At 51.2% G+C, this 10,748-nt stretch overlaps 1 protein-coding gene across 2 annotated transcripts in view; it reads right to left on the bottom strand.

The window, feature by feature from the left end:
* Positions 1-4,678: 4,678 nt before the first annotated feature.
* Positions 4,679-10,748, bottom strand: part of Socs7 (suppressor of cytokine signaling 7) — a 36,104-nt gene continuing 30,034 nt past the window's right edge. The window contains exon 10 of one of the 2 annotated variants that reach the window (XM_021176739.2): positions 4,679-9,787. The gene's annotated coding sequence lies outside the window, so the exon portion shown is untranslated. The remainder of the gene's footprint in view (positions 9,788-10,748) is intronic. The other variant, XM_029483627.1, reaches the window with a different exon arrangement.

Raw genomic sequence — 10,748 nt, 5'->3', positions numbered from 1 at the left:
GAGACCCAAGCCAGCATTCAACTGGTTTATTTGGTAAGGCAGTTGGACTCTCTAGCCCCTCCCATGCCTCTCTACTGCAGGCTATGAGGGGATTTGCTCTGAGGATAGCAGTAGGGGTCCCAGAAGCTAGCCCTGGCCCCCCACCCCCCAGGGACTCCCCACTTTCCCCACCCAGATGACTGTAGCCTCTTTCAGCTTCCCTGCCATGCCATCTAGGTAGCCTCATAGCTCCTGTCTGCTACCTGAGGGCCCTGCTGGCTGCCTGGAGAGAGAGGACAATCTTGGGTAGTGTCACAAGGCTATGGGGTCAATGGATCCTTTGTCCCTTTATAGGAAGTCTGTCCTGGCCTAAAAAGACAGGAGTGTCAGTGAGCAAGCATGCTCCCACCCCCCCAGCTGGCCTCTCCCAGACCCTGGAGGAGCTGGACGCTGGCTGCAGAAGCCAGACTGTGTTCCTTCCCATTGGCTTCCCTCTCGTTTTCTCTCAATGACCAGGAAATGAAAGCAGGGTGCAGCGGCGGCCACCCCCATTTCCAGGCTGTTGCTCGGCCAGTGCTTTGCAAGGTCAACCCCTAAATATGCAGGTCTGGCTCTGAGAAACAGAGTCCTGTTAGCCAAATTCATGCCAGCTTGGCTGTCAAAGCCCAATGTTAAATTCTCAACACTCCAAAGCCAGGAGTTCGAGGCCAGCCTGGTCTACAGAGCGCATTCCAGAACAGCCAGGGCTACACAGAGAAATCCTGTCACGGGGAAAACAAGTAAACAACCTCCCACCACACTCTGAATGCCATAGGAAGATTTACAAGTAGTCCTTATAAAGAGAAGGAACGGTACCATCTACCATCTTTGCCCAGCCTTTGGGGACATTCTATAGAATCCTACTAGCCCAACTAACATCCCTGGCAGAGGCAGTGGTGGCAAGGGTGGAGGTGTGGGAGGTGTGGCCAGAGGTGGGTTGAGGGCGTACCTCTGGACACACTTGTACCCTTTCACACCCTGCCTAAGTCAAAGCCTACAGCACCACCAGAGTGATGAAGTAGTGGGCAACTGGGCGGGCACAGCCAGGTTTCTCAGTAGGTAGCTCACATTAGTTGTTTGCTCAAATTAAGAGACAAGAAGGCACCCTTGTCTCCTGAGGAGTGTGCTGGGCACTCCACCACCCGTTTGGCTTTCTAACGTTTTCAGACAAGGTCTCACTCTGTCACCTAGACTGGCCTCAAACTCACTATGAAGCTCAGGCTGGTCATGACACCTCCCTCCTCCTGCAGTTTCCAGTGCTAGGAATGTAGGAATGAGTCACTGTTCCCAGTTTCAAGACCCCTTTTAAAGAAAATGTTCAGGCCCAGTCAGCATGGAATTTCCCAACCATCTCTTGGTTGTCCTTTAAGTCTATCTAAAGGAAAACAGACCAAGATTCAAGTCCAAGGGCCTGAGTGGCCCTGTGGTCTTCTTGTATTGTCATCTCTCTGCACTCTGGCAGAAAACAGGTGACAGTGGCGCCATCTCACAGGATTGCAGAAAAGATTATAGGAAAATATGGGCAGGAAGTTCTAGGTCCACACGAATGAGCCACATACGATTCATACTTCCTACAAGGATTGAATTAATTCAGCTCGTTATTTTTAGCTTTAGAAGCAAGAGAACGGTTCTGACCTTGTCATTTAGTTCTGATAGTCCATATTCTGCTATGCCACCTGGTGTTGCTTTTTTGAGGACCACAGTGGTATAGCCTACTCTGCCTTCTTCCCTCTAATAGCAAGTAGAGAGCCCTGAAGGGAGAAAGGAGGGTGGCCTGGGAGGGAGTGGAAAGGATAAGAGGGAAGACGCTGCTCCTCCTGCACCTGCTCTCTGTGAGAACAAAGCCAGGCATGATGCAATCTGGCCGGGTGCAGCTGAGGCTGCCAGGCCTGGAGAGTGAAGTGGGTGTCAGTCGGGGAAGGTGGCAGGCACCAGAGAGTGTACACAGGTGTCCCTGGATGCCTGACTCGGGATTTACAGCCCCGCCCCAGCCCCGCCCCCTTCATCTGACTACTGGATCCCTCCCGAAGCTCTTCACCCTCCCGGCCCCTCCCCAAATCCTTACATCTGCCCTGACATGATGCAATGAAGACCTCAGTACAAACCGCCTTCTCCCGTAGGCGAAGGCTGGACAAGAGACCCAGGAGATAGATGCACAGGCCCTGTTGGCCTTCTCCAGCAGGTCTCCAGTGCCTGCTGTCTCTTGTCATCTTAGAGAAAAGAGGGCAAATCCCTCCCGCACTCCCCCTCCAGGAGGAGGCGAGGGAGGCTGGGGGAGACACAGAACCACATATATTTAGAGAATTACACCGAATCCTAAGATGATACCAAGCCGGGCAGGGTCCCAGCATCTGTCATTGGCTATCGTCAAGTCGGGGAGTAAGGGTGGCACCCATCACGGGGTAGGGTTGTCAGTCTCAGCTCTATACACCGCCAGTGAGTCTAAAAAAACATGGCTCTTCTTGCATCTTAGAAAGGATTTTGTCCCTCGCGTCAGGTAGAGGATTCGGGACAAGCCAAGGTCCCCAACTAACTAAGGAGAAATCCGGCCACAGACGAGGACTAGAGATGCTGTTTGTGAATATTTATCCCAGCTTCACCAAACTGCAGCTGGGTGGCCTGGCTCAGAAAAGCCACTAGGTGGCAGAAGCAGCTCAAAGGCGCACTCGGCTACGCCCACTCTTCCTCCCTCGCAATCTCGCGGTCGACCCCACCCCCCCCCCCGCGACTCCCCGCCGCCACGCCCCCCAGCCCGAGCCCCAGAACCGGGTGACTCGAAGTTCCTGTCCTGCGTCCAGCAGGATGCCTCCTCGGAATTCCATTCCCTGTTGAGGGTTCACTGCCCGGTTCAGTTTGGCCAACCACAGCCTGGATTGTTACAGGTAGCCGCCGGCATCCACTAGGTGCATCAGAGAAGGGCGTGCCCTGCCTCTCTCGACCACCTGGGAAAACCCACTCGGTGTCAGGGGAGTTCAGGAGTTGGCAGTGTGGTTACAGCCTGAGACCTGACTTGCCACACTCTGCTTCCTCTCTTCCAGCCTCCTCCTCACACATGCTGGGTTCTCCTCTTGCCACAAGGGCCCAGAACCCTTCCGGTGCTTGCTTCAGTCCAATATGGTTTCCATCCCAGCTCCCTATTCCATTCCCTCTCGGTCTGACTTGTACTCTGTGTGTGTGTGTGTGTGTGTGTTGGGGGGAGGGGAGGGCTCAAAGGGCAATTTTCAGAAGTCAGTTTTCTCCTTTAGTCATATAGGCTCCAGGTTCTAGGTCTACCAAGTCCATTGTATAGATTCCAAGGATTGAACTCAGGTTGCCTTGGCAACAAGTACCTTACCTGCTAAACCTTTTCACAGGCCCTCACATGTGGTTTTAGGTTTGGAGTTTTTTTGGGGGGTGGGGGGTGGATTGTTTTTTAGAGCCACTGTGTAACTCTGATTGGCCTTGAAGTCATAAGAGATCCACTTACCTCTGCATCCTGAGTGCTGGGATTAAAGGCATGCGCCACCACTGCCCGGCTTATATGAATGTTTTGTCTGCATGTCTGTATCTGTACCAGGTGTGTCTGGTGTCCAGTGGAGGCCTGAAGAAAGAATCAAACGCCCTGGTGCTGGAGTTACAGATGGCGGAGAGCGACCATGTCTGAGGTTTGGGTGCTGAGAATCCAAACCTGGGTCCCTTGCAAGAACAAGTGCTGTTAGCCACAGAGCCTTCTTTCCAGCTCCTGGAATTTTGTTTTTTTAAGAATAGGAGGGAGGAAGCAGGAAGCAAGAGCTCTTGGTAAATTGCTGAAACCATTTGGATAAAAAGGGGACTGCCTGGCCAGGTGGTGGTGGCACATACCTTCATGGAAGCAGAGGCAGACAGATCTCTGAGTTCAAGACCAGTCTAGTCTATAGAGCAAGTCCCAGGACAGCCAGGGCTAACAGAGACTCCTAGAAGTCCCCCTGTGATTCACCTAGGGAAGTGGCTTCCCAGAGAATTCAGCAGGAAACCTGCAGACAATTTCCAGGCAGCCCACCAGCCCCTCAAGCAGGAAGCAGGATAAGAGGGAGAGGGCAGGGCTGGAGAGATGGCTCAGTGGTTAAGAGCACTGACTGCTCTTCTGAAGGTCCTGAGTTCAAGTCCCAGCAACCACATGGTGGTTCACAACCACCTGAAATGAGATCTGACGCCCTCTTCTGGTGTGTCTGAAGACAGCTACAGTGTACTTATGAATAATAAATCTTTAAAAAAAAAAAAAAGAGGGAGGGAGGGAGAGGACAGATAGGGGTTAAAGTGGTTCCCAGAACACACCCAAGGTATTAAGGAAAGCAACAGGCCTTGCCCAGGAGCCGGGAGGGCAAAATGAAAAGGCAGCAAGCCAGCCTTACAGCCAGCCTCACCAGGATGGTTGCTGCCACAGTAAAATGTGCCAGTCTACTGCTCACCCTGACAGGAAGGCTCTGGGCACCTGCCCACCCTTCCCAAGGTTCTCCGGGATGCTCCTGCACTTCCTAGGGCAGCTCTGGGAAGTGGCCTGTTTCAGTCTTAGGAATTTTCCAACAACCGTGCTTTAGAGACAGCACTGGCTGTGTTCTGCATGGCTGCCAGTGCAGAGACCCCATGCCTGACAGAGAGTGAAGAGTCAGGAGAGAGACTAAACACAAAGCCAAGTAACAGATCATTTCTAAACATTTTTATTTCAAATCTCTTTTCATCCCTCCCCAAAAAGACATGGGTCGGTACAGCAATCATAAAAAGGAGATACAAACACAAGAGTCAAATGTCTCCCGCGCTGACACTTACAAAAAACCGGGAATTATACACACAGTTTCCAAACAGGACCTGCAGCAGCTACTAATGTCCCTTTACAAGAGTCACACATGCCTATTAGTACAGTATTTACAGACACCCCACTCTGGAACTAATCTACAGGGACATCCCGACACCCACCCCTCTATGCCCAGAAAAATACCAAAACACACCCAAAGTGCATTTGTTTTGTTTATATCAAAACGTCTTTCCCTCTCCCCATCCCACCCCAGACCCACCCCCATTTAAGATTGGCCTGCAAGTCTATTTTAACCATTTAGTTATTTTTTTATACTTTATGAAAATAAATTATACAGCAACTATTTTAATAAATTAAGCACAAAAAAGGGAGAATAAAGTAGGGAAACTAAATGGGAAGACAAAAGCCAGGCCACGCTTTGGCTTGGAGGGCAGGGGTGGCTAAGCAGGACAGAGTGGTTATGGGGGCACAGCTCCCCGGTGGTGAAAACACCCCCAACCACTGAGTCCAGAATGACACCCCTCAGCACGGAGTTTCTGAAAACCCACCAGAGTGCACAGCAGTCAGTGCCTGTGCTATGCAGCACCTGTGCAGGCATCCTCATGTCTGGCCTGCCCAGAGCGGTGCCTGGATCTTGCCCGTCCCTCTTGGGAGCACCAGGGATGGAGGAGTGGTGGCATCAGCCCACTGCCCACAGAGCACAGCAAGCGGGCTGAAGAAGAATGTCTTCTTTTCCCTATCTGTTTCCAGGAGCAGCTGCCGTCGCAGTCCAGCTGCGATCCAATGTTGCTGTCTGCCCGGCTGCTTGTCTGCTCCTTGCTGCCTCTTGGCACTATGAGGGGTCAGTGGGGCAGGGAGCAACTCCAGGGACCCTCTAAAACCCTCTGAAGATGGGATGAGTGAAAGCATGTCACAAACTCAGCATGCAGGATGGGCTCTCTGGGAGGTAGATGAAGTGGGAAGGGACAGGACAAAGGACAGGAAAGACAAGAGGGACACCAGAAGAAACTAGGTGACCCCTATCCAGGACACCAGGAAGCAATGAAAGATAAAGGACACATGAAATCTGTATGTAAAGAAAGGTCCTTTCTCTGGCAGATTACAGAATCAGTATTCTATTTTCAACTGCAGTTCTGTCCCCAGAGCCCTCTCAGTGATTCAACCCAACCTCACTCCCAAAATGTTCTCCACGTTTCCAAGGAAGGGCCCGTCACACTGTACTGAGCACGAGGGCTCCAGTGCCAAAACAAATGGACCACAGGGGACTTGCAGACGTGACTCTTGTGGCCCAATAATTCTACAGCTATCATAATGGGGCACACCTTTCTTTCTTTTCTTTCTTTTTTTTTTTTCTTTTTTCTTTTTTAATAAAAAAGGTTTTTACTCCCCAGGAGCAAATAAATCATTTTGAACTACCGATAAACACTGCTGCAGTGAAAAGAAAGATGGCTACATGTATGCAATAGCACAGATTCAGTGTAAGGACAGCTGTGTTGATGACTACAAATAAAAACCACATATCCACTCCCCTCGCCCCACAAACCAAACCAAGAGGATTCCCATAGGGAAAATGTCTAACTCAGAGCTCATCCCCTCCACACATGGGCATGCCATTCTCTCATCAAAGTGGAAAGCAAACCCTAGTCCCCGCCAGTGGAGATGTTCCTAACACCCCAACTGCAGACAAGACTTGGACAAATGAGGGCGCTTTCTCGCTCGCTTACGTAGAACTCTAGACCTGTGAGCGGCTCTTTCCATCTCGATGACTTGGCCTCTCACTCCTGGGCTCAAAGGTAAGAGAAAAGCAACAAGGAAGGGAAGGAAGCTCCTACCTGGGGAAGCTTTTCCTGTCCCTACTTCCCATGGGATTGGGGCTTCAAGCAGGCCATGCCCTCCTAGAGACATGAGGCAAGGCTGAAAGGGTGGCTCCCTGGGGCTCTTCTAGGGCTGTACTATTTCCTAGTCCTCAGGGGACATGCATCACAGGGCAAGTGTAGCCATCCCATCACGCCCCGCTTGGCCTCAGAGGCTTAGTCCAAGTGACAGTGGACAAGGAGAGACAGGAGATGAGACACTTCCAAACCTTTCTATGCACATGTATGTCACTTGGTGCACAACCACGATCAAGTCAGGACAGGTGGATCCACAGCCAGGCTCCTGCTCCCACATGCCTGCACTCCCAGCACAGACCACGTTTCAAGTAAGCACAGCGTGCAGCAGTAGTTGTCATTAGCTTACAGTGACATACCCGTCTTGAGGAAGGTTACAGTACATCAGTTATAAACGAGTGAAGGCTACACAGGCTGCATCGAGGAGTAGCGACACCCCCAACCACAACTTAGAAAACCGTAGCAGGTCTCTAGAAGTGACTGCCTTTCCCAGTTTGTGACTGGCACAGAACCACAAAAGACAAGTTGAGTTCCTCCTGTAGACTGCACTTCCATTAGCACTGCCCCACCATCTGGGAAAGATGAAGACCCACCCATGCCCTCTCGCCTCGCTCCCTCCCTTCCCCAGTCAGCCTATAGTACAGTCAACAGGCTCAACTGCTCACTCCCTTCTAACAAGGCCTCCTGGGGCTAGGCCAGGCCTCCTCCTAGAGCTGTCTCCCACACTGCTGTTTTGCAGCCCATCCTGCTGAGGAAGGGTCAGGCCAGTTGTGACTGGAACACCGAAGCTCCTAAGAACAGCACAACACAAGTTCCCAGGACAGAAAGGGTGAGGCTGCCGTGCTCTGGAGCAGGTCTGGTTTGCACCTGAGTATAGAAATTCTCCATGGGTGACTCCAGGACCAGAGGTGTCTGCTGACACTGGCTTTGTCCTCCATCACACTCTCATTCTCCCTAGCCTTCAGACCTGTCCAACGACTGCGGTCCAGTAGGACTCTGATGCTGTTGACCTTGCCACACATTTCTGCTCTGTACTTTAGCTTGAGTTTCTGTCACAGCGCCCTCACCTACAAGCCTTATCACCAGAGCTTTCCCAGACCATCTGGTCTACCCTGATCATGCCCACTCGGTCTTTAAAGATGGTCCTTGATTTTATGCTACACTGAGTAGTGTTCCAATTCCTTCCTGAGCAACAGTCACTTTCCAGTTCTCTCAGGGCAGGGGTCTTGTCTTCTACCTCACATCCGTCCACACTACCTAGCTCACAGCCATGCAAGCAATGCAAACACAGGCTGAAGAGGAATTTTTATATAATGGGTGGCTGAAATGGGAGAAACAATCTCTGGACTGCAAATATTAATCCCGTGAAGACCTCTACGGACTCTGGACGTTGGACTCCATTACACAACGGCCCTTTCTACACAATGGCAAGTGGCCTGCACCCTCCAGAAGCAGAACTGACAGGTACGCCAGTCTCTGAGTCCTGAGCTGTGTTAACAGTGAAATGGACTGACACATAACCGCTCATCTTGGGGCTCAGTTCTTTACAGTCAGCTGAGAAAACACATCTCTGTGTTTAGTTTGAGGAGGAGGAAGGTGACTCTATGCACAGAGGGGACCCACAGGCCATTTTCCAGATAAGACAGTTTTCTAAATTACCTAGACACAGGGCTTCACCCCACCATCAGGAACCCCAAGACTGACGATATTTACTTTGTCACCTGAGGCAGACACAAGCAGAGGGAACTCAAAAGGCCATCACATGAAACACTACAGGGTTAAGAGTAATGAACCCAACAACCCCACTGTCCATCTTGAGTAGTTCTGTAGGACAGCAAACTTATGTGACACATAGACTACTCAAGCACCGAAGTTCTTCCCTCCCTCCACATCCATCTGACAGGCAAACTAGCATCTGACAGGTTCCCAGTGATGAAAGGCAACAGAGTCTGACTCAGGAAATGTCCGGGTTGCGAGAATGAACATGGGGAAATGAAGAAGCCCTTGCCACCTCCATCTCAGGGGTGGGATGACAACACTGATAAGCCTATGGTCATGAGACGCCATGCCTTTTCTGCACTACAGAAATCCCGTTAAGGCTGAGCCGCGCAGGCTCCTCTAGGAGCACGATAGCTGTTTCTCACTTCCTCCACACTTCCGCTTACTAGCTGACAGGCGGGTGGGGTAACACTGACTCCTTAGCTGTGGATACGCTTTGCCACAAAGAATCTGGAAGCATGCTCCAGGCATGGGGTTGCTGACAGGTGGGGTAAAGCCCTGGAAGCCCAGGATTGGAGCTCTGAACTGCCCACGGGGGGAGACACACCACTGCCTGCACAGCTGGCAGAGCAAGAGGAGTGTTGGTTTGACCAAAGTGAAATCCACAGTTACTGAAGGGAAGGGGCTGAGGGCAGGGAGAACTGGGTTTGCCTCAGGTCACTGAACTTAAGGAATTTAGTCAACAAAATGCACACCAATTCCATGAGAGGCGATTCTGCAATCAGGTTTGCAAACCTTGAAAGGGAAGGAGTGGGATTGAGCACTTCCCCAGCAAACAGAATGAGCCAACAGTTCCTCTTTCACTCACCACCCTCTCTCCTCGCCCCTCAACGGTTGAAGCAGGAGATGAGAATCAGACGCCTTTCCCAGAAACTTCCAATCTCATTCTTGCACCTCTCTGGCTCGCCCGCTCGCCCTCCAGGTTCATGGAAGAGAGCTTCAGTGCTGCCTTTGGCGCCAGCTGAACAACCAGGCTTCCTCGCCCCACCCTTCCCTTGACCTGCTCATCCCCATCACCACCTTCAATTCAATGGGTATAGACCCCAGCTGCCTTCCACCGAGAAATGTAAATACTAAAAGCTAACTTCTGAAAACAGTGTTAAGACTTCTTCCAGTTTTCCAAGGAGCTCATCTGGCCCTGGGGTTCATGGGTTGGGGGGGGGAGCCCCACTTGGAGGGTGGTTGTGTGCTTCTTCCAAGCCCCAGGGCTACAGGGGAACCAAAGTCTGTGCCAGGAATCACAACCCGCTCTGCTCTTCTCTTTCTGCCAGATTCTTCTTTTGTGGTCGCCTCATTTGGTTCTTCAAGCTGGAGCCTGGCGATCAAATGCCTAGGTAAAAAGGGAAAGAAATCAAACAAACCAGCTCAAAGCGTAGTAGACCCACAGGGAGGAGAGGGAGGACCGACAGCCACTGTGGGTGGGAGAAGATCAGCTCCAAAGCAGCAGGACAGCCACGAGCTTCCACAGACACTGAACTGCAGGACAGGAGACATGGCAGGTGCATCCGTTCATTTTGGTCCTTGTTCTATCTCACAAAGTCACAAAGAACATAAACACGCTTCCATGGGAAAGTCTCCTAAGGACTTCTCTCAGTGGGCCCGAGTCAGTGTATTTTCAGTCCCATAGTGCCCTCCCAGATGATGCTGTTTGGAGCCCCCCACCCCAATGCCTTCTGAATGTGCTCCTATTGATGTGGGTTTCCATCGCGTTCTAGCAGAAGGGTCTGATCTCTTCTCAACAGAGCGCTGGAGACAGCTCACAGGCTAAGAGCCCTCACTGCTCTTGCAGAGGAACTGGGTTTGGTCCCCAGCACCCAAAAAATGGCTTATGAACCCCTATAACTGATTCAAGAGGACCCAATGCCCTCTTCTGGTCTTTTGGCCTCTACAGGCTCCTGCATGCATGGATGTACATAAAAATCACAAAGGCACACACAGACAGACAGACAGACACGAGCAGTATCCAGCAGATGCACCTTCTAGTTCCCTACTACCTCACCATTGAGATAGTTTTATTTTTGAGACAGAATCTTGGTATAAAAAGCAGAGTAGCTGGGCAAAGTGGTGCCAAACCTTTAATTCCAAGACTTAAAAAGCAGAGGTATGTAGGTCTTTAATGAGTTTCAAGCCAGTCAAAGTACATAGTCCTATCCTACCCTCATCTCAAAAAGAAAAATCTTTTGGAGCCGGGCGGTGGTGGCGCATGCCTTTAATCCCAGCACTTGGGAGGCAGAGGCAGGTGGATTTCTGAGTTCGAGGCCAGCCTGGTCTACAAAGTGAGTTCCAGGACA

Source organism: Mus caroli, chromosome 11, assembly GCF_900094665.2.
Source record: "Mus caroli chromosome 11, CAROLI_EIJ_v1.1, whole genome shotgun sequence".
NCBI classification, from domain to species: domain Eukaryota; kingdom Metazoa; phylum Chordata; class Mammalia; order Rodentia; family Muridae; genus Mus; species Mus caroli.
This window is presented reverse-complemented; position numbering and strand designations above follow the sequence as displayed.